The sequence below is a fragment of the Giraffa tippelskirchi genome, chromosome 12 (assembly GCF_054371585.1).
Source record: "Giraffa tippelskirchi isolate mGirTip1 chromosome 12, T2T-mGirTip1v1.2.pri, whole genome shotgun sequence".
NCBI lineage: Eukaryota > Metazoa > Chordata > Mammalia > Artiodactyla > Giraffidae > Giraffa > Giraffa tippelskirchi.
In genome coordinates this window covers 26,001,237-26,026,349 of record NC_137286.1, presented here as the reverse complement: position 1 = coordinate 26,026,349, position 25,113 = coordinate 26,001,237, and the positions used below count along the sequence as shown (strand labels likewise).

Sequence of the window (25,113 nt, the reverse complement as noted above, 5' to 3'; positions counted from 1 at the left end):
GTTGACGGTATGAGATGAGTGGTTTTCAAATTCTAGCATGCCTAGAATTATTGGAGGGCTCATTAAATCACACATTTAATGGTTGCTGGGCCCCAACCCCAAAATTCTGATGCAGTACGTCTGGAGTTGGAGGGAGTGGGGTGGTTTGCATTTCTAAGAAGTCCCCAGGTGATGCAGATGATACTGGTATGGGGGCTACACTTTGAGAACCACTGGTCTAAAGTATTTTCTTCCTTAACAGGCTGTCCTTCTGGTGATGACAACGACATTAATAGTGATAAACATAGGATAGCTCACACCTAGTGAGTTCTTGTGGATTATCAGGTATTCTGCCCTTTACATCTATTATTACATTCATTTCTCACACAACTTAATGAAATAGTTGTGATTACTATACTAATTCTGTAGGTGAGGAAACAAACATTTGGAAAGGTTAATTAATTTGCCCAGAGTTAGTAAGTGACCAAGGCCAGGATCTGAACTTAAGTCTTTCTGACACACATCTGTGCCCCAGCCACCACACTATTCTGCCTTCCTATGATGGCCAGCACACCTGGGCAGTGACAGTACAATCATGCTCTCCTTGGGGGACACCAAAGAGACATCTGTTAGGCCTGTCTTCACATGTGCCTGCACCTAGGGGTGTTCTGAGTAGAAGCCATGTAGCCATTCCTCATTTCAGTCTGTTCAGTTGCTTGGTCATGTCTAACTCTTTGCAACTCCATGGACTGCATGCAGCATGCCAGGCTTCCCTGTCCATCACCAGCTCCCAGAGCTTGCTCAAACTCCTGTCCATTGAGTCAGTGATGCCATCCAATCATCTCATCCTCTGTCATCCCCTTCTCCTCCTGCCTTCAGTCTTTCCCAGCATCAAGGTCTTTTCCTGATGTGAGTCAGTTCCAAAGTATTGGAGTTTCAGCTTCAGCATCAGTCCTTCCAATGAATATTCAAGATTCGTTTAGGATGGACTGGTTTGATCTCCTTGCTGTCCAAGGGACTCTCGAGAGTCTTCTCCAACACCATAGTTCAAAAGCATCAATTCTTTAGCACTCAGCTTTCTTTATAGTCCAACTCTCACATTCATGGGAAAGAGCAGAACTTCCTTTAGTCATTTATTCTAGTGACTAAGAAGCTTTTTGCAATGGAAAATTTTCTTTTTAATTGGATGAAGTGCCTCCATTTTACATATTTTAAAAGCCTTTAAATCACCAGGAATTAGATAACCATAGCACAGCAACCCAGTTGAATTGACCACAGCTCTAGATGAAACAAGATTTGACAGTGAGGGCTAGAACAAGGTTTGCTTTTTCACAAAGGTCTGCAGGGGAATTCCTCCCACCTCCTAACCTGGCATCCAGCTCTTCTCCCACCCACCAACTGTGGCAAGCCCTTTCAAGTGGACTATTATTATAATAATATGACTTTATTATTATAGAACACAGATGCAGAAAACAACATAGAGGGATGGTATGATTTAATTATTCTGAGGTGAGCGTACTTTTCAAGTCAATAAATAGAACTTTGTCACCCACTATGATGGCTAATTGTGTCAGCTTGACTGGGCAAAGGAATGTCCTTATGTTAATGCTGCCTTAATCATCTAGGTTGTTCAAAACTCATGCTCAGGGAAGGGTCTTAGGAATTGGATTTACTTGACTGGTAAAGCATGCTGTATTTCTGAGTGTGTCTGTGAGGATGCCTCTGAAAGAAATTAGTTTTTGAATCAGTAGACTGAGTAAAGAAGATTGCCCTTAGCTTATTTAAAAACTTTGATGTGTCTTTAAGTCTTTTTTAACTTACAGATTCCCTTTCTTTTCCTTAAAATTTATGTAGAAGACTCCGGGCCATTTGACCTTTAGAGCTACCCCAAATCTGGCATCATCCCGTGCAGTAAGAGCCTGAACAGAACAAGAAGGCAGAGGAAGTCTGGCTTTGCTCTCTGCTTAAGCTGAGACAACCATCTTCTCCCGCCCTTGAATGCTGGCGCTCCTGATTCTCAGGCTTTGGGACTCAGACCAGGACATATACTATCGGTCCCTTGATTCTCAAGCCTTCAGACTTGGGCTGGATCACACCACTGGCTTTCCTGTTCTTTAGCTTGCATGTGGTAGATGGTGGTACTTCTCGGCCTCCACAATCACGTGAGTCCATTCCTGTAATAAATCTATATATGTATGTTTGTATGTATCTATAAATATCCTGTTAATTCTGTTTCTCTGAAGAACGCCGACTAATACACCCACTTGAAGTCCCACCTTCCCCACAAAAGTAACCATATCCTGACTTTACTGTAATCATTTAGCTGCATTTTTTATTGTTCTATATATGTGCCTTCCTTAGCACTGTGGTTTGGTTCTTGCTCATTTAAAAAATTTGAGGTGTCTTTAAGCCTCTTTTAACTTACAGATTTCCTCTCTTTTCCTTAAAATCTATATAGAGAAGTCCAGGCCACTGGACCTTTAGCGTTTCCCCAAGTTTGGATTGTGTTGATTGCAGTCTCTTGGTGCAGTACAACGTGTTCCCCAACCTCTGTATTTCCTGAAAATTGGCAACTAGGTCCAGACACTAGATCAGACTCACTTTTGCGAAATTGTAGGTGGTATTTGGCAAGATCATAGGAGGTACATGGTATCTGGTTGTCTCTCTTTTAGTGATAGGAACAACTTTGATGCTTTAATGTATACATCTTTTAACTCATTAGAGTTGCACGGTTATGCTATCTTAATTCTATCCTTTCTTTCTGTTTATTAGTTGGAATACATTTATAAAGAGGTTCTTCATTACTATTGATTAATCAATGGTATAGTTCACATAGGGAAAGAAGGATAAATGCTTGATTCTTTCCTTTTAGTTACTAATTCTCATGAATTAGTTCCCTGTCATACCTCAAAGGTGACCAGTTCCTTTTTTAAAAAATTAGTTAAGAACTTATGGATTTAAACGTATTTATAGGTTTAAAAACGTTGCATTTATTATCATTATTGAAACTAATTCACATCTATATAAAATTACCACATTGCACCTGAAATCTTCCATTATTCTAATGAGCCCCAGGTTCTTTTCAAGAGAAATTATAGTTTAAAGCCATCTCTGGTGCTGCTGGATCAGTCTGTTTCTAGGCCTTTTCAGTGGACACAGCTAGGAAAGATATGTGTCTGAGATACATATATACATCTATGCATATATTTCACATCTGGTCTTTCCCCTATTTTTTATTAGTTGCACTTTGTTTACAGTGTTTCTTAGCCCTCCCATAGTCTTCATTCCACATGTAAAATATACCATATATAATGTCCACCATCAGTCCTTACGTCAATGTCACCTTAGCCATCTTGGTCGTCTGAAACCCATTCTCAGGAAAGGGTCTTAGGAATAGTATTGCCTAAGTCCTTGCATGTTGCAGAGTTTGTCTGTGCCCTTTATACTTGAAAATAACTTCTGCTGGATATTACATCCTTGATTCATACTTTCTTTCTTCGACTATCCTAAATATGTTACCCCATTTCCTTCTGAGAAAAAGCATTATTGTGGGGAAAACTGAGTGGCAATTTCATTTTCTTTCTCTTATAATTCATCTGTTCTTTTTTCTGGGTGTCCAAACAATTTTCCCTCCTGTCTCTTCCTTTCCCTTCCATATATAGCCTCATATTGGTCATTTGGGGTTGATATTCTCAGGTACATACTGTTGTTTTTTTTTTTCAGTATGTATTTCAAATATATGTGTGTGTGTGTATATATATATATATATATATATATTTAAATTTTTATTTAATTTGTCTGTGCTCTGCAGCACGTGGGACTTTAGTTCCTTAAGTAGGGATCAAACCTGCAGCTCCTGCATTGAAGCATGGAGTCTTAATACTGGACCTCCAGGGAAGTCCCTATATTTTTCACTGTAGAAGATTTTTTCTTGAGTTATAGGTTTTAGTATTTGTTCTTTCACTTTGACTTCTCTTCTTCGGGGATTCTTCCCTATACATTCAAGCTCCCTTGTGGATCTTTAATATTCCTCATTTTCTCTTGATCTCTTTTTAATTGTTTTCTTCATTTCTTTTTGGTTTTTAAAATGTTTCTCTTTTTCATATTTTCTTTCTCTTGGGACATTATTGTGTATATTTACTCTATATTCCTTCTGGTTTACTCTTCATTTCTGAAATGATTTTCTTTTGTTTCTAATTTGTATGAGTTCTGTCACCTCATTTCTGAGCTCTTCTAATTTTGATTGCTTTTTTTCAGTCTTCTATTATTTCCTTAATGCCTTTGAACTCATTTTAAAGTAATTAGGTTACGGTTTTGTACTGTATTGTGGACATGTCTTTCTGGCTTGCTTTCCTTGCCTGTGGGATGCTTCTGAGTTCCCTATTTTCCTTTTTCTTATGTGGTATGTACCTTGATATTTTCCTATCACTCATTCTTAGTGAAATTAGTTTTTCTCAACTTTAGACTGAGGCAGGGGGTTAAACCAAGTGTTTCCTCCTCACAGAGCACCTCTCTTGTTGATTTTGTGTCGTGTTCAAACATATGGTAGCCTGCTCGCTCGGCTTTCTTGGCTCCGTTTCCCGCCTCTCCTTTGGCCTGAACTTTCTCTTTCCTTTCTCTCTGTTGTCCCTGTTCTGCTCATCTTTGACTGCACTCCCAACAGCTCCTCCCTAGTGCAGGCCCCATTCTAGGAGGGAGCCCCGATCCCACAGGGGTCCCTGTGTCCTGCTTACCTCAGGCCCCTTGCACTCACTTTCTATTGGTGAGGGTAAAACCTCCTGGTTTTAGCTTCTGTTCTCAAATTGGTCTTCCATATTTTCCAGTGAAAGCTGTAGGCTGTACTGTGGTTTTCCTGTTCTGGGGTCCATAAGTCAGAGCCCCGTGGCTTCCCTCTTCTTCCTCCTGCACAGATGGGCTACCATGCAGGTCTTGTGAGTGTTGGTTTGTCTCCACCCATTTATATTTTGGGGTGCATGGGGATACCTTGTTGTCCAGTTTTGTTTTAAATGTTGTCCATTGCTTTTTGGTTTTGCAATTGTCCAGAATCCTGCCATACAAAGGGGCTCTTGATCGATATTTGCCCAGTTTCCTTCTCCTTGGGAGCAGGGAGAAGCGTTTTAACCTCCCTGCTGAAGACATTTAAAAGTGCTTCTGATGGAGGACTCTCTCTTCTCCTCAGCCTGCTTAAGCCTTTTTTCCTCTCCCTGGGCAGATTTTAGCAGGATGGAAGGGAAAACAGGTATGCATTAGAGTCTCACAGAACCCTTGGAACGTTTTTCCTGTGTTGCTCTCCATGGGACCAAACTGAAAGGTGACTGAGCAAGCAGAATGTTTCAGAGATGAAAGTTGTTTCTGTTCCAGATGAAGCTTTAGTGACTCATTCTTAACAGGGGAGACTCATTTAAAATACAGTTTTTCTAGAGCTGATACTATGCTTCCAGGCAGCACCAGGCACCACTAGGGGAAACCAGCACCGTGACCAGAGAAGCATTTTTAACGCTTGTATTCACATGGTGAAAATTGGAGAGGTCTACGATTTTAATCCTATTCTAAAGGCCCATTTCCTGAATATAAAATCGCAGCAACCCACCCAAGGTGGCTTTCCTCACTCTTGCTTCTGGAAGAAGGCAGTTGCATGGCTATGTCAGCTCTCCTTCTTCCCTGCCTGGCAGGTCGTGGCCCTCCCTGGGTCAGTGAAGGACCGTCCACTCGCCAGGCTCTGCAGTTTTTCTGTGCAAGTGCTGGACATCCTTGGAAATCCAAGTGCTGTCCTGCTTGGGGCCATCGCTGACAGCTGGGGCTCCTTGTGAGTTTCAGACTAGGCTGAGGCCCCCTGTGATTGGCATTTCTTTTATTAGCCAGGAGCCTACAAACAATCAGCCCTTCTAGCACATGCCAGCATTTGGTGTTTGGCTAGAAAGTGTCTCTTGGTGACCTTTATTTGCATTGGCCTGCAGATAATAAGTTTCCTTAGTGAGCAGGAGGTGGGAGGAGGTAAAGGGCATATGTGAAGCCTGAGTATTAGCTGTGAGGACTTAAGTATAGGATGTGCAGCCCGCTCTGGCAACCTCAGTTCCGCTGCCCTTTAGGAAGGGGACAGTGACTGTATCATTAGCCACCTTGGCCAAGCACCACCCCAGGGGTCCTTACAAGTTGAAAGAATTTAGCGATTGTACAGCCAGTGTCCTTCAAAGGTCCCTAAAGCAAGATACCATACTTGGTAACCATGAAAGAGATAAAGCTTTGCCATATTGTAGGCAGCCAGTTGGCAGCCTGCAGATGAGTTTTGTTTGGACTTTAGAAAATTTTTAAAAAATTTTAAATTTCCTGTCATCATTGAAATATCAAGAGAATTCATGTTTCTTTTCTTTTTTTTTAATATCAATCTCTGGCTTCTCTTAGAAAAACCATAGATGTGGCAACAATCAGCTGGCATTGAGTGGCAGCTGCCTCCTAACCTAGGGCCCTGTGAGCCTCCTGTTGCCATAGTCCCCCCTCTCTCCCTGCCATCGTTTTTGCCCTTTCTTCTGGATTATTCTCATCAGCATACAAACCTAATGTTATCTCTCTGTTAAAAGCCGTCAACCTTTTCTTGACTCCACTTCCCCTGCCAGTGCTCCTTCACATTTCTTTTCCCCTCTTTGCAGCAAAAACTCCTCAAAATGTGCTCACACTCCCACTGTCCATCCGCCTGCTCCCATCCTCTCTGCCATGCTCCACAGTCAAGCCCTGGTCTCCCCGTTTCCACCACAATACAGCAGAGTCACCGAGGACACTGTGTCTCAGGTTTCCTCCAAGTCAGCCCAAGAGCCGCCTGTGATGCTAGCCTTTGGTTCTTCTCACGCTCCATTGCTCAGTCTTTGCTCACCTGCCTTCCAGGTTCTACAGCTCTTAAGCTTTCCTTTCTCTCAGGCCTCTTTGCTAGGCAAGACTTAGGTCTCTGCCACTGGTCCTCATCTCCCTCCATACCCACTCATTATTGCCTTCAGTCTCATGGCTTTAAAAAGCATCTATATGCTGGGTCCTCAGTATGTGTATCCAGCTCAGGCCTGAACAGCAGTCATAAGTGCCCTGCCTCCCTGACTCCTCCTCTTGATGTCTCGCATTGGCACATCCACACTGTGCTCTGGTCTTTCTTCCTTTGCCAGCCATCTTCCATGTATCTTGCCATTTCACTTTTCACCTTCCCCCCACTCTCCTGCTCTCTGCACTGCAAGAGTGACTTGTATGGCTACTGCATTCTAATTGGTTCTACCAAGGCAAGCACAGCAGGAGATCAAGGGAAAGAGTTGAGTGATGTCAAGGTGTTTATTCCTCAGGGTCCTTCCCTGTAGGGTCCCTTAAGTCTGTCTGCATCCCTCTATCACAAGCAAGTCAGCACACTAATTCCAAGAGATATGTGCACTGTGTATCATTGCATCATTATTTACAATAGCCAAGATACAGAAGCAACCAAGATGCCTATAGACAGACGAATGGATAAAAAAGATGTTATATATAAAATGGAATGCTACGCAGCCATAAAAAATAATGAAATCTTGCTATTTGTGACAATATGAATGGACCTGGAGGTTATTATGCTTAGTGTAATAAGTCAGACAGAGAAAGACAAATACTCTATGTGTTCACCATATGTGGAATCTGAAAAACAAAACAAATGAAAAAAATATAACAAAACACAGACTCACAGGTGAGTAGCAGTTAGCAGAGGAGAGAGGGGTGGAGGGAGAGGACAACAGGTGACGGGATTAACAGGTACAAACTACCAGTTACAAAATCATTGTCACAGAGCTGTAACGTACAGCACAGGAAACACAGTCAGTATTTTATAATAACTTGGTATGGTGTGGAATCTACAAAAATACTGAATCAATGTTTATATTCCTGCAACTAATATAATATTCTATTATAAAGTTATATGTTAACTATTTTGTTGTTTGTGTCTCTAAGTCACATCTGACTCTTTTGTGATTTCTTGGACTATAGCCTACCAAGCTCCTCTGTCCATGGGATTTCCCAGACAAGAATACCGAAGTGGGTTGCCATTTCCTTCTCCAGAGGATCTTCCCAACCCAGAGATCAAACCTGCATCTCCTGCTTGGCAAGCGGATTCTTTACTGCTGAGCCACCAAGGAAGCCCAAGTTAACTATAATTCAATTTTTAAAAAAGTAAGTCAGCACAGACATTTCCAAGTGATTCTGGTAACTAACCCCTTCAAGCCTAGGGCCGGTCACTGCCCTACTGCTTACTAGATTTAGAGTACCACACTGTCACCTGTTTTCCCTACACCTTGCCCACACCTTTGTAAATAGTCCCTCCATTAAGCCATCCATGAATTACCCTGATTTGAGTATGCCATGTTTCCTGCTGGGATCTTGATTGTACCTCCTATTGTTGCCCTTTTTGTTTGAAGAGGATGTTATTGAGAGTGACCATCCTTTCTGTGAAGACAGAAAGGCAGATCTGTGTCCATTATTTTAATATTACACTTTGACATAAGCCTAAGGGTCCCATCACTTCATGGCAGATAGATGGGGAAACAGTGGAAACAGTGGCTGACTTTATTTTTCTGGGCTCCAAAATCACTGCAGATGGTGACTGCAGCCATGAAATTAAAAGATGCTTACTTCTTGAAAGGAAAGTTATAACCAACCTAGACAGCATATTAAAAAGCAGAGACATTACTTTGCCAACAAAGGTCCATCTAGTGAAGGCTATGGTTTTTCCATTAGTCATGTATGGATGTGAGAGTTGGACTATAAAGAAAGCTGAGCGCCTAAGAATCGATGCTTTTGAACTGTGGTGTTGGAGAAGACTCTTGAGATTCCCTTGGACTGCAAGGAGATCCAACCAGTCCATCCTAAAAGAGATCAGTCCTGGGTGTTCATTGGAAGGACTGATGTTGAAGCTGAAACTCCAGTACTTTGGCCACCTGATGTGAAGAGCTGCCTCATTGGAAAAGACCCTGATGCTGGGAAAGATTGAGGGCAGGAGGAGAAGGGGACGACAGAGGATGAGATGGCTGGATGGCATCGCCGACTCGATGGACATGGGTTTGGATAGACTCAGGGATTTGGTGATGGACAGGGAGGGCTGGCATGCTGCGGTTCATGGAGTCGCAAAGAGTCGGACACAACTGAGCAACTGAACTGAACTGAACTGAGGGAAAAAGCTGAGCGACACTGTCATTCCAATAAATATCTGTAGCTAGACCTTCAGGATGATAGGTGACAATTCAGAAGTAAATGCAAATAAGGTAAAGGAGCATTTACCTCAGATGATGACTCTGCTGCATGCTCCAAGCCAGTTTCAGCCTTACATGGTCCCTTCCAGCTGTGGGAAGAGATAATTGTTATTCACGGAAACCTTCCAGGGAGGCTGCAACCTGCATTCTTCCACATATCCAAACATTTGCCAAGATACCATGTTGTGTAGAAATACTACGTCTCCTTGACCTGAAGAATGGGCATTGATTTAGCTGCTGGAGACAGAGGTAGCTAGAATCATTATTGATTTATCTACAGACACTGACCAAAACCATTCAATAAACAAGAGTCCCATGCAAGGATTATGTTTCATTGATCCTATTGTTTACTCTTGTTGTCAGTGCCATCTGTATACTCAGCAAAAACTCAATTAAGCAAGATCCTAGCTTGTTAATGCTTCATGTTCTTTTTGCATCTGATTACGTATGAAAGGAAGAACTTCAGTAGCTCATCTTCTGGTGATGGTTGGGGCAACAGGAGAAGAGGAGACTTTCTCTGATGTGGAATTCTGAGGTGGGGCGCGGTCCTGTCTCTAATCTCACATCCACTGCCTGTCCCTTTCCTCCTCACAGAACTCCTTTTGCTTCTAACTCACAGTTTAGATATCACCTTGTGGATTTCCCTGGTGGCTCAGACGGTAAAGCATCTGCCTACAATGCGGGAGACCTGGGTTCAGTCCCTGGGTTGGGAAGATCTCCTGGAGAAGGAAATGGCACCCCACTCCAGTACTCTTGCCTGGAAAATCCCATGGACAGAGGAGCCTGGTAGCTACAGTCCATGGGGTCGCAAAGAGTCGGACACGACTGAGCGACTTCACTTTCACTTTGTGTTTTCTTTCTGCAAATAAAACAATTTAATGAATATATTAACGTGAGGTGTTCAGAGAAAAGATCTGTGAACTTTTCCAAGCACCTTTTTGTTTTTAAAACTACAAGAAAAAGATAATAAATAGCAAAGGTAAAACATAGTTCAAGACGAAATAAGTATTAGTTATTGTATCATTTGTGGGAACAAAAACTATTTTTAAGGGCCTGGGTAAAGGAAAGTGAGAGCAGAAAGGGCAAATAATCAGAGAGGCAAAGATTTACATATGAGAGGTTGATTCTCCAATCATTTATTCTGGTGGAAACAACAAAAATGTGTTACAGTAAAGAATGTTTGAACTGTGATATATCCATAATAGTTAAATAAGTTGTTACATGCCAATAAGCACCCATCAAATATCATCTTTTCAAAGTATATTTGAATACTAGGAAACTATTTAAGATGAAGTGTTAGGTGAAAAAAGAAACTGTATGTTTAGTATTGTTCCTGATTTGATTATATGTGTGTGTGTATTTTACATATGTATATATGGGCTTCCCTGGTGGCTCAGTGGTAAAGAATCTGCCTGCCAATTCAGGCAGTATTCTTGCCTGGGAAATCCCATGGACAGAGGAACTTGGAGGCTATAGTCCAAGAAGTCGCAAAAGAGTCAGACACAACATAGCAACTAAACAACAAAAACACCCAATATGTGTGTGTGTGTAAATATATATGTATATACACACAACACACATTCCTATATTAATAGAAGGATTAGGGCATATGCCAAAATGCTTGCAATGGTTATCTCAGATGATAGGATTATAGATTATCAATATTTAGCTTTTATAAGTTCTATATTTTATAGATTTTTTGCAATAAACGTGTAAACATGTTCATCTAATTAGAAGTGGGAAAGTTACTCTTTAAAGGAGAGGACGTTGATTTGTAGAAAGGAATGGTGGAATTTCAGACAGCAAGGAATGGGCATTTTAGTGTGTGTGAGAGACTTCTGTTACATCACACTTAACAGACAACAGTAATTAACAACAAAGTTCACAGAATAATAATGATGAACTTTTATTGTGTATATACCATTTGCCAAGCACTCTGTATAAGCATACTTTATATTCATTGCTTCTCTTTTAATCCTCTTAACAGCACTATGAAGGTAGGTACTAGAATTATCCTAAAGAGACACGTGAGGCTTAGCAAGTTTAAGTATATTGGTTAGAGTAAATCAAACGGCTGTAACATAAACCTGAAACCTCATTGAATTAACAAAAAGGAAATGGATCCTTTAATCATGTAAAGGCTATTTCTGGATCATGTAAAATCTCATTGTCAGCATCAGTTGACGGTGGGCTGGTTTCTACTCCATCTGTGGCTTCCAAGCCTGCCCTGGAAATTCATATCAGGCCAGCAGCCAGGATGACTGAAGTCATGAAGGACTCTGCAGTTTCTGTGGGCCAGAATCTCCACCTACATTTCAGTGGCCAGAACTCAATCATGTGGTCACCACATCCTGCAGGGGAGGCTAAGAAATTGAGTCTACCTATATTCCCGGGAGAAAAGAGAGAGTGGTGTGGAGAATGGCTCACTAATTCCTGCCATGTTATGTGTATGACTAGAGATCTCATGCCAAGTAAGTGCCAGAGTAGGATTTGAATACAGTCAGTCCTATTCCAAAGCTGACATCTGAACCGCAGAGCCAGACACTCACACTGCAGAGGACTTGAACTTTAAAAGCAGACTCCCCATAGGCGTTGGCTTTGTAGAGCAGTGGAATCATTGTTCTTTGGAAGTGAGATATTCAGCTTTATTTTTTTACTTACTTTAGGAGATCTTATTTTGTTTTTTAAAAGTTTAGACTCAAAATGAAGAGAGAGGTTGAGGTATGGCCAATGCTAAATACCCAAGAGTGGGACACACATTCAAAAATTGTAGATACAATGACCTGAGATATTTGAAAATACTTTCAATGACACTAAGGTAGATTTTAAAAGCGTGTAATGCAAGGAGAACAGATTGTTATGAACTGATGACAAAGGAAATGAAAAATCGCTTAATGCATATTCTATTAAGAACAGTCTTTATGTAAGAAAGAGCAGGACAAACATAATTAAGAGGAAATTGGGACTGATATGCAAAACAGCAATGACCATGCAGTCTGTTCTGTAAAATAAGTTCCAAGACATCCGTTCCATGGAGATGAACAAGGTGCAAACATTTGCCTTCCATTACTCCCAGGACCAACCAAAATGAAAGCATAGAACTACCTAAAGAATAAACCCACAGCAGGGAAGGGAATGGAACTGGGGTTCACAAAAGAATGAGAAACCTGAACACATTTCTGGAAGGTTGAGAGTGAGCTGACAGATGAGAGGTAGGGAAAAGTAACAGACAGCCTAGTACCAGTTGCAGGGCCCAAGGAAGCTGTTGGCCTGGTAGAGGAGGCCTTGAGTTGAGAGTCAACAGGACCTTTGGAAGCAGGTGTGAGCAGTTGGGGGTTGGGGAAGAGGAGGTGGTCTATCAATTGAAGGTTTATTTTTTGAAGAATCTAGTCATGTAAAGTTAAAAATATACCCAACACAAGGTAGAATGTGGAAGGGAATAGGGAAGTCAAGACAAGATATAAAGTTTTATGTAAAAAGAAACAAGTTTGAAGATTATTTAATGTTACAGTGATTATTGTTAAAGAAACTGAAAAAAATTTAAAACATTGAAAAGAGAAGCGAAAAATGGGATAGTATAAAAATCCTTGTCTCTATATCACAGTCAGTAAAATTGTTTTAGTTGAGAAATTAAGAAACAGAAATAATTCTTAATTTGATCCAACATATTATCCAGAAGAGATAAATAACTTCCAAAAGAAAAAAATATTAAGAAAGTTTGCTCTTTGGGTAGTTCCACTGAAAGGTAGAGAAGGTGACGGAAGGTTTTGAGGTCTTCTGCATTATTTGACTTATTCACATATTATCTTGATGGAAAGTAAAAATCAGTTCAACTTTCTAAATTCCCCTGCTTTCTCATACATAATACTTCCCCAGAGAGCCTATTAGAATATGGATTTCTGCTCTGTTTCCAGATATTATCATTTAACAAGGGGGTTCTGATACAGGAAGTCCATGAGTCATAGATTAGGAGCTGTGGCTCTAGGCTGTAAGAAATTGTGTCCAGTGTTAATGCCAACATCACAGGTATGAGAGCTGAGCCAGCACTCTCTGCTCTCCCTTCCCCACACAGCTTATGAGATGTGGTGTTTCCATCCAGCTGCTCACTTCCTAGAGATGAAAGTGTTTTCAGGGATTGTGTTAGTTGCTTAGTCGTGTCCAACTCTTTGCAACCCCACAGACTGTAGCCCACCAGGCCCCTCCGTCCATGGGATTCTCCAGGCAAGAACACCGGAGTGGGTTGCCATTTCCTTCTCCAAAAGGAACTATAGAAAGAAAGAAAGTGAAGTCACTCAGTTGCGTCCCACTCGCCGCGACCCCGTGGACTGTATGTAGCCTACCAGGCTCCTCCATCCATGGAATTCTCCAGGCAAGAGTACAAGAGTGGGTTGCCATTTCCTTCTCCATTTCAGGGATTAGTGGTCTGCTAATCTGCGCCCACAGATGAGGCTGAGAAGATGGCGCCACTTCCATGACTTCCCTATGACCCGTGCCAGTCCTAAGTCCAGAAACACTTGCCTGTGCTCCCCAGAGAGTCATGCCACTGCACATGACCACAGAGACACGTTAGTCATTCACAGTGAGAAGGTGACTGCCAACCACTGCACATGACCACAGAGACACGTTAGTCACTTACAGTGAGAAGGTGACTGCCAACCACTGCACATGACCACAGAGACACGTTAGTCACTTACAGTGAGAAGGTGACTGCCAACCACTGCACATGACCACAGAGACATGTTAGTCACTTACAGTGAGAAGGTGACTGCCACTCAGGCTTGATACCAGGACACTGTTCTCTTATGGAAAAACCATTTACAGAACTAGAATAAATCTAGAAAGTGGCTTGGTAGATGTAGAATCAGAGTTTATGGGATAAGTAGAATGTTTAATAGAATACAACTCTCATGGCTCCTCCTCCTTCTCCACAGCATGGCCCACCTAGTAGACTGGTACTTCCCAACCCTAGCTGCACATTACATTCATGGCAGGAGCTTTCCAGAAGTACCAACACAGGCTCCACCATAGATCAATGAGTCAGAATCTCTGAAGGTAGGGCCCAGGCACTGATGCTTTTGTGAAGCTCCGCAGGAGGTCGTAACTACTGCCAAGAGTTGAGAATCGCAATGCACTAGAGTTGCAGAGTGTTCCTGCCAAGTTCCCTTAGAACTCCCTTCCCCCAATCCACATGGGAAACATTAATATGTGTCCCAGGGAAATGCTTAGATGCCTGGAGCTGCACTTTGGTGTTTTCCCTTTAGTCCATGACTAGCACCTTAGTATAAAACATCCAGAAACTCAGTGTTGTCTGCAATGCAAGTTAAAACCTTGCTTTATGCATATTAATTCATTTAATCATTGTAGCAACCCTCTAAGGTACGTACTGTTATCTGCAGTTCACAGATGTGAAGGCTGAAAAAACAGAGGTGAAGTTACTTGCCTAAAATTATAACATTGTTGGATGGGAGAGCTGGGATGTGAACCCTGGTGACCTGGCCCACAGTCTAGAGTCAATCATTCTGTTATATTTGTGTGGGAAAACCATAGCAATCAGAAAAGGCCTTCCACTTGTTTCCATACCCACATTTGCCAGCCAACTGCATACGTGACTAGCGTCTCCATCTGTGCACTAGGTCCCATCTCCTGTTGCCAACTCAAGGACATGGTTCCAGCACTTAAGCCACTGTCTACTCATTATCAGTTATTTCCTCAGTTTGATCTTTCTCACTGGCTGTACATATATTAGCTGTTCCATGTCCTATTACATCTTTCATTGGAAGAAAATACCTTCCTTGGTCACATAGTTCCCCCCAGCTGCCACCCTATTTTCCTCCTCTCATTTATAGCACAGTCTTTCAGAAGAGTGATCTGTATTTGTCTTCACTTCTTTTCTGCTCCAATTAGACTTTAGGGCTTTCCCTACCCCCAGCATACACACATACTCATAAGAATAGTGCTTATCTTGTGTTTTCTACACAGCCAACTCCAGTGGTACACGCTGGGTCTCATCCTTCTCTGCTTATCAGCAGTATATGTCAGCATTAATAGCCTCAATTAGAAACTTCCAGGCCCCCACTCTGTCTCAGTTAGGTCTTCTCCACGTTACTGACCATCTACTCTTTTTCAGTCTCTTTTGCTGATTCTCCTCATCCCTCTGTTTTCTAAAGCATTGATGTGCCCTGGGCATGTATGTGAGATTTCTCCTCTTCCTATAATCACTCCATAGGTGACTTTATTCAGTACATTGATGATCCTCAAATTTATATTCTTTTTTAACAAATTATTTTATTTATCTTAATTGGAAGATAATTACTTTACAATATTGCGATGGTTTTTGCCATACATCAACATGAATTGGTATACATGTGTCCCCTTTCCTGCCCTCTCCCACCTCTCTCCCCACCCTATCCCTCTGGGTTGTCCTAGAGCACTGGCTTTGGGTCCCCTGCTTCATCCATCAAACTTGCACTGGTCGTCTATTTTACATATGGTAATGTATATGTTTCAATGCTATTCTCTCAAATCATCCCACCCTTGCCTTCTCCCAGTGAGTCCAAAAGTCTGTTCTTTATATCTGAGTCTCCTTGCTGACCTGCATATAGGATCGTCAGTACCATCTTTCTAAATTTCATGTATATATGTTAATATACAGCATTTGTCTTTCTCTTTCTGACTTACTTCGCTCTGTATGATAGGCTCCAGGTTCATCCACCTCATTAGAACTGACTCAAATACATTCCTTTTTATAGCTGAGTTAATATCCTATTTTGTATATGTACCACAACTTCTTCTAGAGAAGGGCATGGCAACCCACTCCAGTGTTCTTGCCTGGAGAATCCCATGGACAGAGGAGCCTGGTGGGTTACAGTCAATGGGGTCACAAAGAGTCAGACACGACTGAGTGACTAAGCACCACAGCTCCCTAATCCTTTCATCTGCCAATGGACATCTAGGTTACTTCCATGTCCTGGCTATTGTAAACAGTGCTGCAATGAAGATTGGGGTACATGTGTCTCTTTCAGTTCTGGTTTCCTCGGGTTATATGCCCAGCAGTGGGATTGCTGGGTCGTATGACAGTTCTAGTCCCAGTTTTTTAAGGTATCTGCATGCTGTTCTCCATAGTGGCTGTACCAGTTTGCATTCCCACCAACAGTATAAGAAGGCTCCCTTTTCTCCACACCGTCTCCAGCATTTATTGCTTGCAGACTTTCAAATTTATATTTCTAAACATCTTCATAACCATGGAGTATGGAGAAATTCTTAAACAGAACGTAAAATGTGCCAGCCAAGACAGAAAAGTGGATAAGTCAAACTGTATTAAAATTTAGACTGTAAACCAAAAGACTATTCAGAGAGGGAAAAGGTAAGCCACAGAGTGGGAGATAGTTTTAATGCAGGTATCTGACAAAGGCCCTGTATCTATATTATGCAAATAACTACTACAAATAATAACAAAAAGATAGACAAAGCAATAGAAAAATGAGCAAAGGCTTGAGCAGCCAAGATGTCTCCCCTAAACTCCAGGCTTGAAAATACAACTGCATATTCATGATCTCCATTGGCCGGGCATCTTAAATTTAACCCATCCGAAACACTTCCTGCTTCCTCCTCTCCCTCTCAACCGAGTAGTGTGTGCGTGCTTGGTTGTGTCTGACTCTTTGCTACCCCATGGACTATAGCCCAGCAGGCTCCTCTGTCCATGGGATTTTCCAGGCAAGAATACTGGAAGGGGTTGCCATTTCCTCCTCCAGGGGATCTTCCCAACCCAGCAATCAAAACTGCGTCTTCTGTAGCTCCTGCCTTGCAGGTGCATTCTTTACCGATGAGCCACTGGGGAAACCCCAAAACCCTTGGAGTCATCCTCAATTATTCTTTCTCTTCCTTCCCATCTCTAATCTGTATTAGTTCTGTATTGCTTTGCAACAAGTTATACCTAATTTCTGCATGCTAGGAAACTGGACATAGCTTAACTGGGTCTCCAGGATCAAAGTCTCTTATGAGGCTATAGTCAAGGCCAGGACTGCAGTCACCTCAAGGCTTGACTATGGAAGACCACTTCCAAATTCACTCATGTGGCTGTTGGCAAGCCTCAGGTCCCCACTGGCGATTAACTGGAGATGACAGTTTCTTGACATATGGGCCTCTCCGAGGGAAGATTGCAACATAGCATCTGGTTTTCCCCACAGTTAGCCAGAGAAAGAGTGAGAGAAAGAGTGAGAGAGGGCAGCTAGACAGAAGTCACGTTAGTAAGCTAGCCTTGAAACTGACATACCATCACCGTTGCCATATTCTTTTCATTAAAAGTGAGTCACTAGGTCCAGCCCACACTCAAGAAGGAAGGATCACAGGGGGCCATCATAGAGGCTACCAACTACACAATCCAATTCTCCCATTCTTTTATCAAATATGTGCAGAATCCAGGTACTTCTCACCACCTTCATTGCTAGCACCCTGGTCCGCCTGGCTTATTGCAGTAGCTTCTTATATGGTATCTTTCCTTCCTCAAGCCTGCTATGCACAAACTATTTGACACTCAGAAGTGAGAGTGACTCTGTACAGTCAGTAAAAGCAAGACCTGGAGCTGACTGTGACTCAGATCATGAGCCTTCTTAAATGAACAATGTAAAGAAAGAGAGGAAAACAATAGAATGGGGAGAAACTAGAAATCTCTTCAAGAAAATTAGAGATAGCAAGGGAACATTTCATGCAAGGATGGGCACAATAAAGGACAGAAACATTAAGGACCTAACAGAAGCAGAAGAGATTAAGAAGAGGTGGGTGGCAAGAATACACAGAAGAACTATGCAAAAAAGATTTTAATGACCTGAAGAACCATGATAGTGTGATTGCTCACCTAGAGCCAGACACTCTGGAGTGTGAAGTCAGGGGGGCCTTAGGAAATATTACTACAAACAAAGCTAGTGGAGGTGACAGAATCCCAGCTAAGCTATTTAAAATCCTAAAAGAGAATGCTTAAAAGTGCTGCACTCAATATGTCAGCAAATTTAGAACACTCAGCAGTGACCACAGGACTAGAAAAGGTCAACTTTCATTCCAATACCAAAAAAGGACAATTTCAAAGAATGTTCAAACTACCATACAATCACACTTATTTCACATGCTAGCAAGGTTATGCTCAAAATCCTTCAAGGTAGGCTTCAGCAGTAGGTGAACCAAGAAGTTCCAGATGTACAAGCTGGGTTTCCAAGAGGCAGAGGAACCAGAGATCAAATTGCCAACATTAGTTGGATCATAGAGAAAGCAAGGGAATTTCAGAAAAAACATCCACTTCTGCTTCATTGACTATGCTAAAGCCTTTAACTGTGTGGATCACAACAAATTGTGGAAAATTCTTAAAGATCTGGGAGTACTAGACCACCCTATCTGTCTCCTGAGAAACCTGTATGTGGATCAAAAAGCAGCAGTTAGAACCATGAGCGGTTCAAAACTGGGAAAGGAATATGACAAGGCTGCATATTATCATTCTGCTTATTTAACTTATATGCAGAGTACATCATAGGAAATGCCAGGCTGGATGAAACACAAGCTGAAATCAAGATTGCCAGGAGAAATATCAACAACCTCAGATATGCAAATAATACCACCCTAATGGCAGAAAGCAAATAGAAACTACTTTAGTTCTTTAGCCTCTTAATGAGGGTGAAAGAGGAGAGTGAAAAACCTGGCTTAAAACTCAGTATTCAAAAAACTAAGATCATGGCAACCAGTCCCATCACTTAATGGAAAATAGAATGGGAAAAAGTGGAAGCAATGAAAGATTTTATTTTCTTGGGCTCCAAAGCACTCTGGACAGTGACTGCAGCCATGAAATTAAAAGACACTTGCTCCTTGGAAGGACAGCTATCACAAACCTAGACAACATATTAAAAAACAGAGACATCACTTTGCCGACAAAGGTCTGTGTAGTCAAAATTACGGTTTTTCCAGTAGTCAAGTACAGATGTGAGAGTTCAACCATAAAGAAGGCTGAGCGCCAAAGAATTGATGCTTTCAAATTGTGGTGCTGGAGAAGACTCTTGAGAGTCCCTTGGACTACAAGGAGATCAAACCTGTCAATCCTGAAGGAAATCAACCCTGAATACTCAAGGACAGATGCTGAAGCTCCAATATTTTGGCCACGTGATGTGAAGAACCAATGCATTGGAAAAGACCTTGATGCTGGGAAAGATTGAAGGCAAAAGGAGAAGGGGGTGGAAGAGGATAAGATGGTTAGATAGCATTACTGGCTCAATGGACATGAATTTAAGCAAACTCTGAGAGAGAGTGGAGGACAGAGGAGCCTGGCATGCTACAATCCGTGAGGTCGCAAAGAGCTGGACATGACTGAGTGACTGAATGACAACAGTGAGTGTTGAGCCCTTGAGATATGAGTGAGATCATGTTAATCCTCTGCTTAAAAAAACAAACAAACTCTGATGTTCTCTAAGCATGCTCTGTTCCTGCCCCAACCTTTTCTTCTGCTATTCCCTGTTGTGCTCCTTCTGCTCCAGCCACTCAGGTCTCCTTCATGTTCCTTGAACACGTTAAGCATGTATCACCTTAGATCCTTTGCATGTATGTGCCTTCTCTTAGATATTTGCAAGACTGTGTAAGGATGTCCTCTTTCAGTGAGTCCTTCCCCAAATGCCCTGTATAAAATAGCAATACACATACCTCTTCACTCCTTTACTGCCTGTACCCCTTAACCAACTTTTATTCCATTCCATAGCACTTAACATCAGCCTTGTTTTATTTCGTTATTTTCTGTCTCTCCAGTGGAACTTATTGGTGTACTAGGAACTCAAAAAATATTAGATACACATGTTCATACATGCCTACCTTTGGTCAGGTTATACCAAGTTCTTGCTCTTCCTGTGGCTGTGAACAGTTTTGAGCAATTTTGTGTGTGTGTGGCACCATTTGATCATTGACCTCATTGGAGTTGTGTTGAATTCATCAATTAATTCTATTACAAGTGGAAGGAGGGTAGGAGGGTAGGTGGAGAGATTGCCTGCTACACTCTTAGCCGTCCACACTGCATTCCTGACCAGCCCACTGATTCTTCATCCTCCTGTCAAAATCTTTCTCTCCTGAGCCTCATGGTACCTTCTTGCTGTCATTTCCAGATCCTGAGTCTATCCAAGATCTTAGCCCAGCACCCTTCAACCAGAACCATGGCTCTTGCTGTGCCTTTGAAATCCTAAACTCTGGAATACCAGTGTTTGACCCCAACCTCTACCCTTTCAGTTTAGCCCCCTTCTATTTGCCCTTGAAACACACGGAGACCTCCACCCTATGCTCCTCCAATTTCAGCGAAACAACTGTCCCCTTTTGGCCTTATGTCCTCTATCTAGCCTTAACATTTGATTCATCACCATATTCTATACAAAGAAGATGGGGTGTAGTGGTGGAAAGCACAGGCTCTGGAGATACAAATACAGGTTCAAAACCTGGCTTCACCACTTGCTAAATGTTGTGATGTTGGACAAATTAATTAGTATGTCTAAAACTTACTTTCCTTAAATGAGAATAATAGCTTCCTTATAGGGAGGTTGTGAGGATCATAAGAGTTTTAAAGAAACGCTTTGCTCACAGACAGGACAATAAATGGAAACAGTGACTATTGATGGTCATTTTAAAATGAGTTAATATTTAGAGATCTTTAAACAAGTGCCTGGTACATCGTAATTAACTATTTAATGTTTGTTAAATAAATTAATATTTATTTATTTCTATTTCTTTCCAATATCATTCCTTACCTTTTCCTCATGCTCAAAACCTCCTAGTTTCTGTTGCTCCAATGTGAGTCCTGTTCAGTCCCATCACACACCTGGCAAAGTGAAGGCAGAGGAAAGTCCTGGGCTCCAGCCTCAGCCGCAGCTCAGGGCAGCTCCTCAGTCCTTTTACTGTCTGTCAACAACGCCCTCTGTCCTTTGCTTAGCAGTTACCTTGGCTCTTCTCGCTCAGATCTAGGGCTCTCCCTTACCATGTGGTTATGCGTGTAATCCTGCTCACAGAGTCCTCAGGTATGGATCCCAGTGCTGCTGCTGTGACCCTGGACAGGTTACTTAAGCTCACCCTTGTTCACTTTCTCCCTCTGGAAAGCACAGAGATTAATGGTACCTCTCACATGGGGTGGTTAAAAGGATTGTGTGAATTAACACATGTGAAACACTTAGAACAGCGCTTGGCATAGCAACTTCACAGTAATTGTATGCTATTCCAAGTCATTCCAATCTTAAAAAGCACATGAAACTTTCGTATTTATGTCTTCCCCTAGCAACTGTCTCTTCCTTTCTGCTCTCATATTGAAGTTTCTTGAAAAAAAAAAATAGCCTTTGATATTTTCTCCCTTGTTCTAGCGCTTATTATTCCCCCTCTATTAAAATGCATTGCCTCACTCTCCCATTAAAACACTTTTGCTTAGGTTTTGCAAAAAACTCCATGTGTGTGTGTGCGTGCACGAAAGTGTGTATATGTGTGTGTGTGTGTGTGCGCGCGCGCCGCTCTGAGATATCTGATACTGCACTACTACTCTCTTCTTCACGTCTCTCTCTTGGCCCTCCAAGACACCATTTTCTTTGTGTTCTCTTTTCTCTCTGGTCCTGACTTCCTCTTTTTCCATTCTTATCTTATAAATGGTTGTTGTCCCTGGCTCTCTATCATCAGCCTTACGTCCTTTTCAGGTTATACATTCTCTTCAATCCTTCTGCCCTAGTCTTTAGCATTCACTTACATAGAAAGACTCTCAAACTGAGCTCTGAATTACAAACTCATCTATCCCAAGGCCTGCTTATAATTTTACTTAGTTGTCTATGGGCTTCTTCAGTGTATCATATCCAAACTTGAACTCTTCATCTTCCCCACCAAACACACTCCCCTCTCCTTATTCCATATCTGAATAAATGACAGCATCATCCGCCCGTTGGCAAAGCCAGAAAATGGAGTGTCACCCTCAACAACACCTTCTTAATCACATCCACCTTATACCTAGATGATCTTACAGTCTCAGAGATTCTGCTTCCTTTTTACTTCTAAAATCTGTCCCCACCATTCCGCTCCAACTGCCTCTTAGCTGTTCTCTCAATGTTCAATATTTCTTGCCGGGATGCTTGCAGTTCCCTCCTGCTGAAGTCTCTCCACTTTCCTCTCTAGTTGTGCCAATCTACACTTCATAATTCTGCAAGGATGTCTTTTTAACATTTAATTCTGCTTATATTATTCCTTTGCTTACAATTTCCAATAACTTCCCATGAATAAAACTCAGATTGCTTAGCCTCACGAAAGGCTGTCATGAATGTGTCTCTGCCTGCCCTTCTGTCTTTACCTGCTAGCTTTCCCCTGTGTGAATCCTATGCAGTTCTCTGGACACATCATTCTCTCTCGTCCTTACCTTCCCAGCTTTGCCTGGAATGTCTTTTCTGGTTCTCTATTTGACTAAATTATACTCAGCTTTAAGATTCATCCAAGCTTTATCTTCTCCTGGCAGCCTTTCCTGACCACCTCCAGCCTACCTTAATTTCTTTTATTCAATTAGGAATTAGTTGTAGCTAACAATCTATTCAGCTATCTTTAAGAAAGAGAGAAAGGAGGAACAGGTGCTTATAAAGTTATTGTAGGGTTGAAGGAACAGGTTCTAAGCTGAGTTTCCAGGGGTGACTCTGAAATTATCACTGCAGAACTGGCCAACCAAGGGTTCACTGCCTCTGCCAAGAGCCATGTCAGCTGGAAACTGGCACCCCCGGGAAGCTGGGGGCTTCCCCTTAAAAAAGCCTCCAACCCTTGTTTGTTAAGATGAATGATGCCAGTAGTCACAGGTAACCACTACATCATGGCATTTATACTTAACGTCCCAAGTCTTTCAGTCTTTGCTTTTGGTTGGCAGAGACTAAGTCCTTGTGGGGAAACAGAGTTGCAAGGTAAAGTAGTCCTTCGCTTGCCATTCCCTGCTGCACAGTAAGGTATGATGAAAGGAGGGTGGAGTAGAGTAGAAGGAGCCAGCATGTGTGTCTGTCTCTCACCCCTTTATGCTCTCATACCCTCATGTGTACACATTCTGTAGACACACTTACCACTCGTGTTCTGCTTAACTGCCTACCTGTCTGTCCCACCTGAATAGGCTGTCATTTTCTTTTCTAAAAAAAATTTATTTATTTATTGGCTGTGCTGGGTCTTCATTGCTGCACCCAGGCTTTCTCTAGTTGTGGGGAGTGGGGGCTACTCTAGCTGCAGTGTGTGGGCTTCTTGTTGCCCGCACAGCTCTAGGGCACAAGGGCTTCAGTGGTTGTGGCACAAAGGTCAGTTGCTCCGCAGCATGTGGGATCTTCCTGGACCAGGGAGCGAACTGGTGTCACTTGTGCTGCACGCAGATTCTTTTTCTTTTTTTTTTTTTCAAGGTGGATTCTAAACCACTGGACCACCAGGTAAGCACCAGGCTGTCACTTTCTTGAAGGCAAAAACTACTTTTGTTCATCTCTAAATTGTGCCCAGCACATAGTAGGTTCTCAGTAAGTGCTTGTTAACTGAATTAATGAATAAGAAGTTTTAGCATCATCTTGGAATTCTCCTTTAATCAACCAGCCAACAACTTCTTCCAATTTTGTCTCCAAAATGTCCTTCCAGCAAGCACTCATCAGCTCACCACTGCAACAACCTCAGTATTAATTTGCACCACTGTGTTCCATTCTGTGGTGTAAACTCCTTATCACCACTGAACTTACCTTTCTGAAACATAGATCTTCTCATGTCACTCCCCAGTCTAAAAGCTTCCAATGGCTTTTCCTTTAGTAAAAGTAATCCACATCTGATCAGATTGCCTTCTCTTAAGTTCTAGAGCTGTGGTGTTTACACTGTGCTGCACAGGGCCCTCGGACTCTATGGAGTGGGGGTGTTTCTAGGGCCTCTGAAGGGAACAGAGGGAGGCTGAGCCCCCATCTTACTCCACCCAGAGCAGCTCTGCTCAGTCACCCATGTACTGTGTTCCCTATAGACTTTGTTGAGAAAAGGGTTACATTGTTACAGATAAAAAAAAAAAAAAAACTTTACAAAGCAGTTTCTAAAGGACTTTATGAGTATAGCAGTCATCCTAGTGAATTGTTTAATTACACGTGTGCCGGGCACTGCATCTTGCTCATTGTTGAATCCTCTGTGTTCTTAGCCTGATAGAGGCAGCCAGTAAGACTGAAGGGATAAGGCCTAGAGAAGACATTATGGGGAACACAGACTTCATGCAGAGCTGGAAGGAAGAAGAGGGTTAGGCTTACGCTACTTCCTCAGAAAAACAAAAAGTGAAAAACAAAGGGAGTATTAAGCAGGTGGAAGTTTTAGATCAATATGAGCAATTTGCCAGGGCTTCCTAGGTGGTGCTAGTGGTAAAGAACCCACCTGCCAGTACAGGGGACAACAGAACCATGGGTTCGATCCCTGGGTTGGGAAGATCCCCTGAAGGGGGGCATGGCAACCCACTACAGGATTCTTGCCTGGAGAATCCCATGGACAGAGGAGCCTAGAGGACTACAGGCTATCGGGTTGCAAAGAGTCGGACATGACTGAAGTGATTTAGCACACATGCATAAGCAATTGCCCATTTGACCTGAGCAGCCATGGGCCATCTTGCAAAAGCCCCTCTGCTAGGAGTGGCAGAGAGGTGACCTCAGTGTGAGGACGGCCATCCCACTAGAAGGCCTCCCAGGCCCCCTTGACTTCTCTGCCTCTGTCCTCTTCTGGTTTGAGTTCCCACTGTGAATCCAGATGGTTCAGTGTCTGGATTTTTTGAGACTGTAACATCAGCAGTGTGTTTTTTTTTTTTTAGCTGTAAATGGATTGATTTGACACTTTTATATTATCAAATTGATTGCTGTCTGTTTCTGACTAAAGAAAGGCCCCCGAA

The 25,113-nt window shown here is 42.2% G+C and overlaps 1 protein-coding gene and 1 long non-coding RNA gene across 3 annotated transcripts in view; one reads left to right on the top strand and one right to left on the bottom strand.

The window, feature by feature from the left end:
* Positions 1 to 24,194, bottom strand: part of LOC145528878 (uncharacterized) — a 32,332-nt gene extending 8,138 nt beyond the window's left edge. Inside the window, exons 1-2 of the long non-coding RNA XR_014070755.1 lie at positions 23,945 to 24,194; positions 9,253 to 9,313 (exon numbers count right to left, since the gene is read on the bottom strand). This is a non-coding gene — a long non-coding RNA (uncharacterized LOC145528878). The remainder of the gene's footprint in view (positions 1 to 9,252; positions 9,314 to 23,944) is intronic.
* The window catches only part of NUBPL (NUBP iron-sulfur cluster assembly factor, mitochondrial), a 361,834-nt gene that overhangs the window by 247,792 nt on the left and 88,929 nt on the right, over positions 1 to 25,113 (top strand). For both annotated transcript variants that reach the window (XR_014070750.1, XR_014070751.1), the window contains 3 exons: positions 242 to 324; positions 1,834 to 2,141; positions 7,966 to 8,148. The gene's annotated coding sequence lies outside the window, so the exon portion shown is untranslated. The remainder of the gene's footprint in view (positions 1 to 241; positions 325 to 1,833; positions 2,142 to 7,965; positions 8,149 to 25,113) is intronic.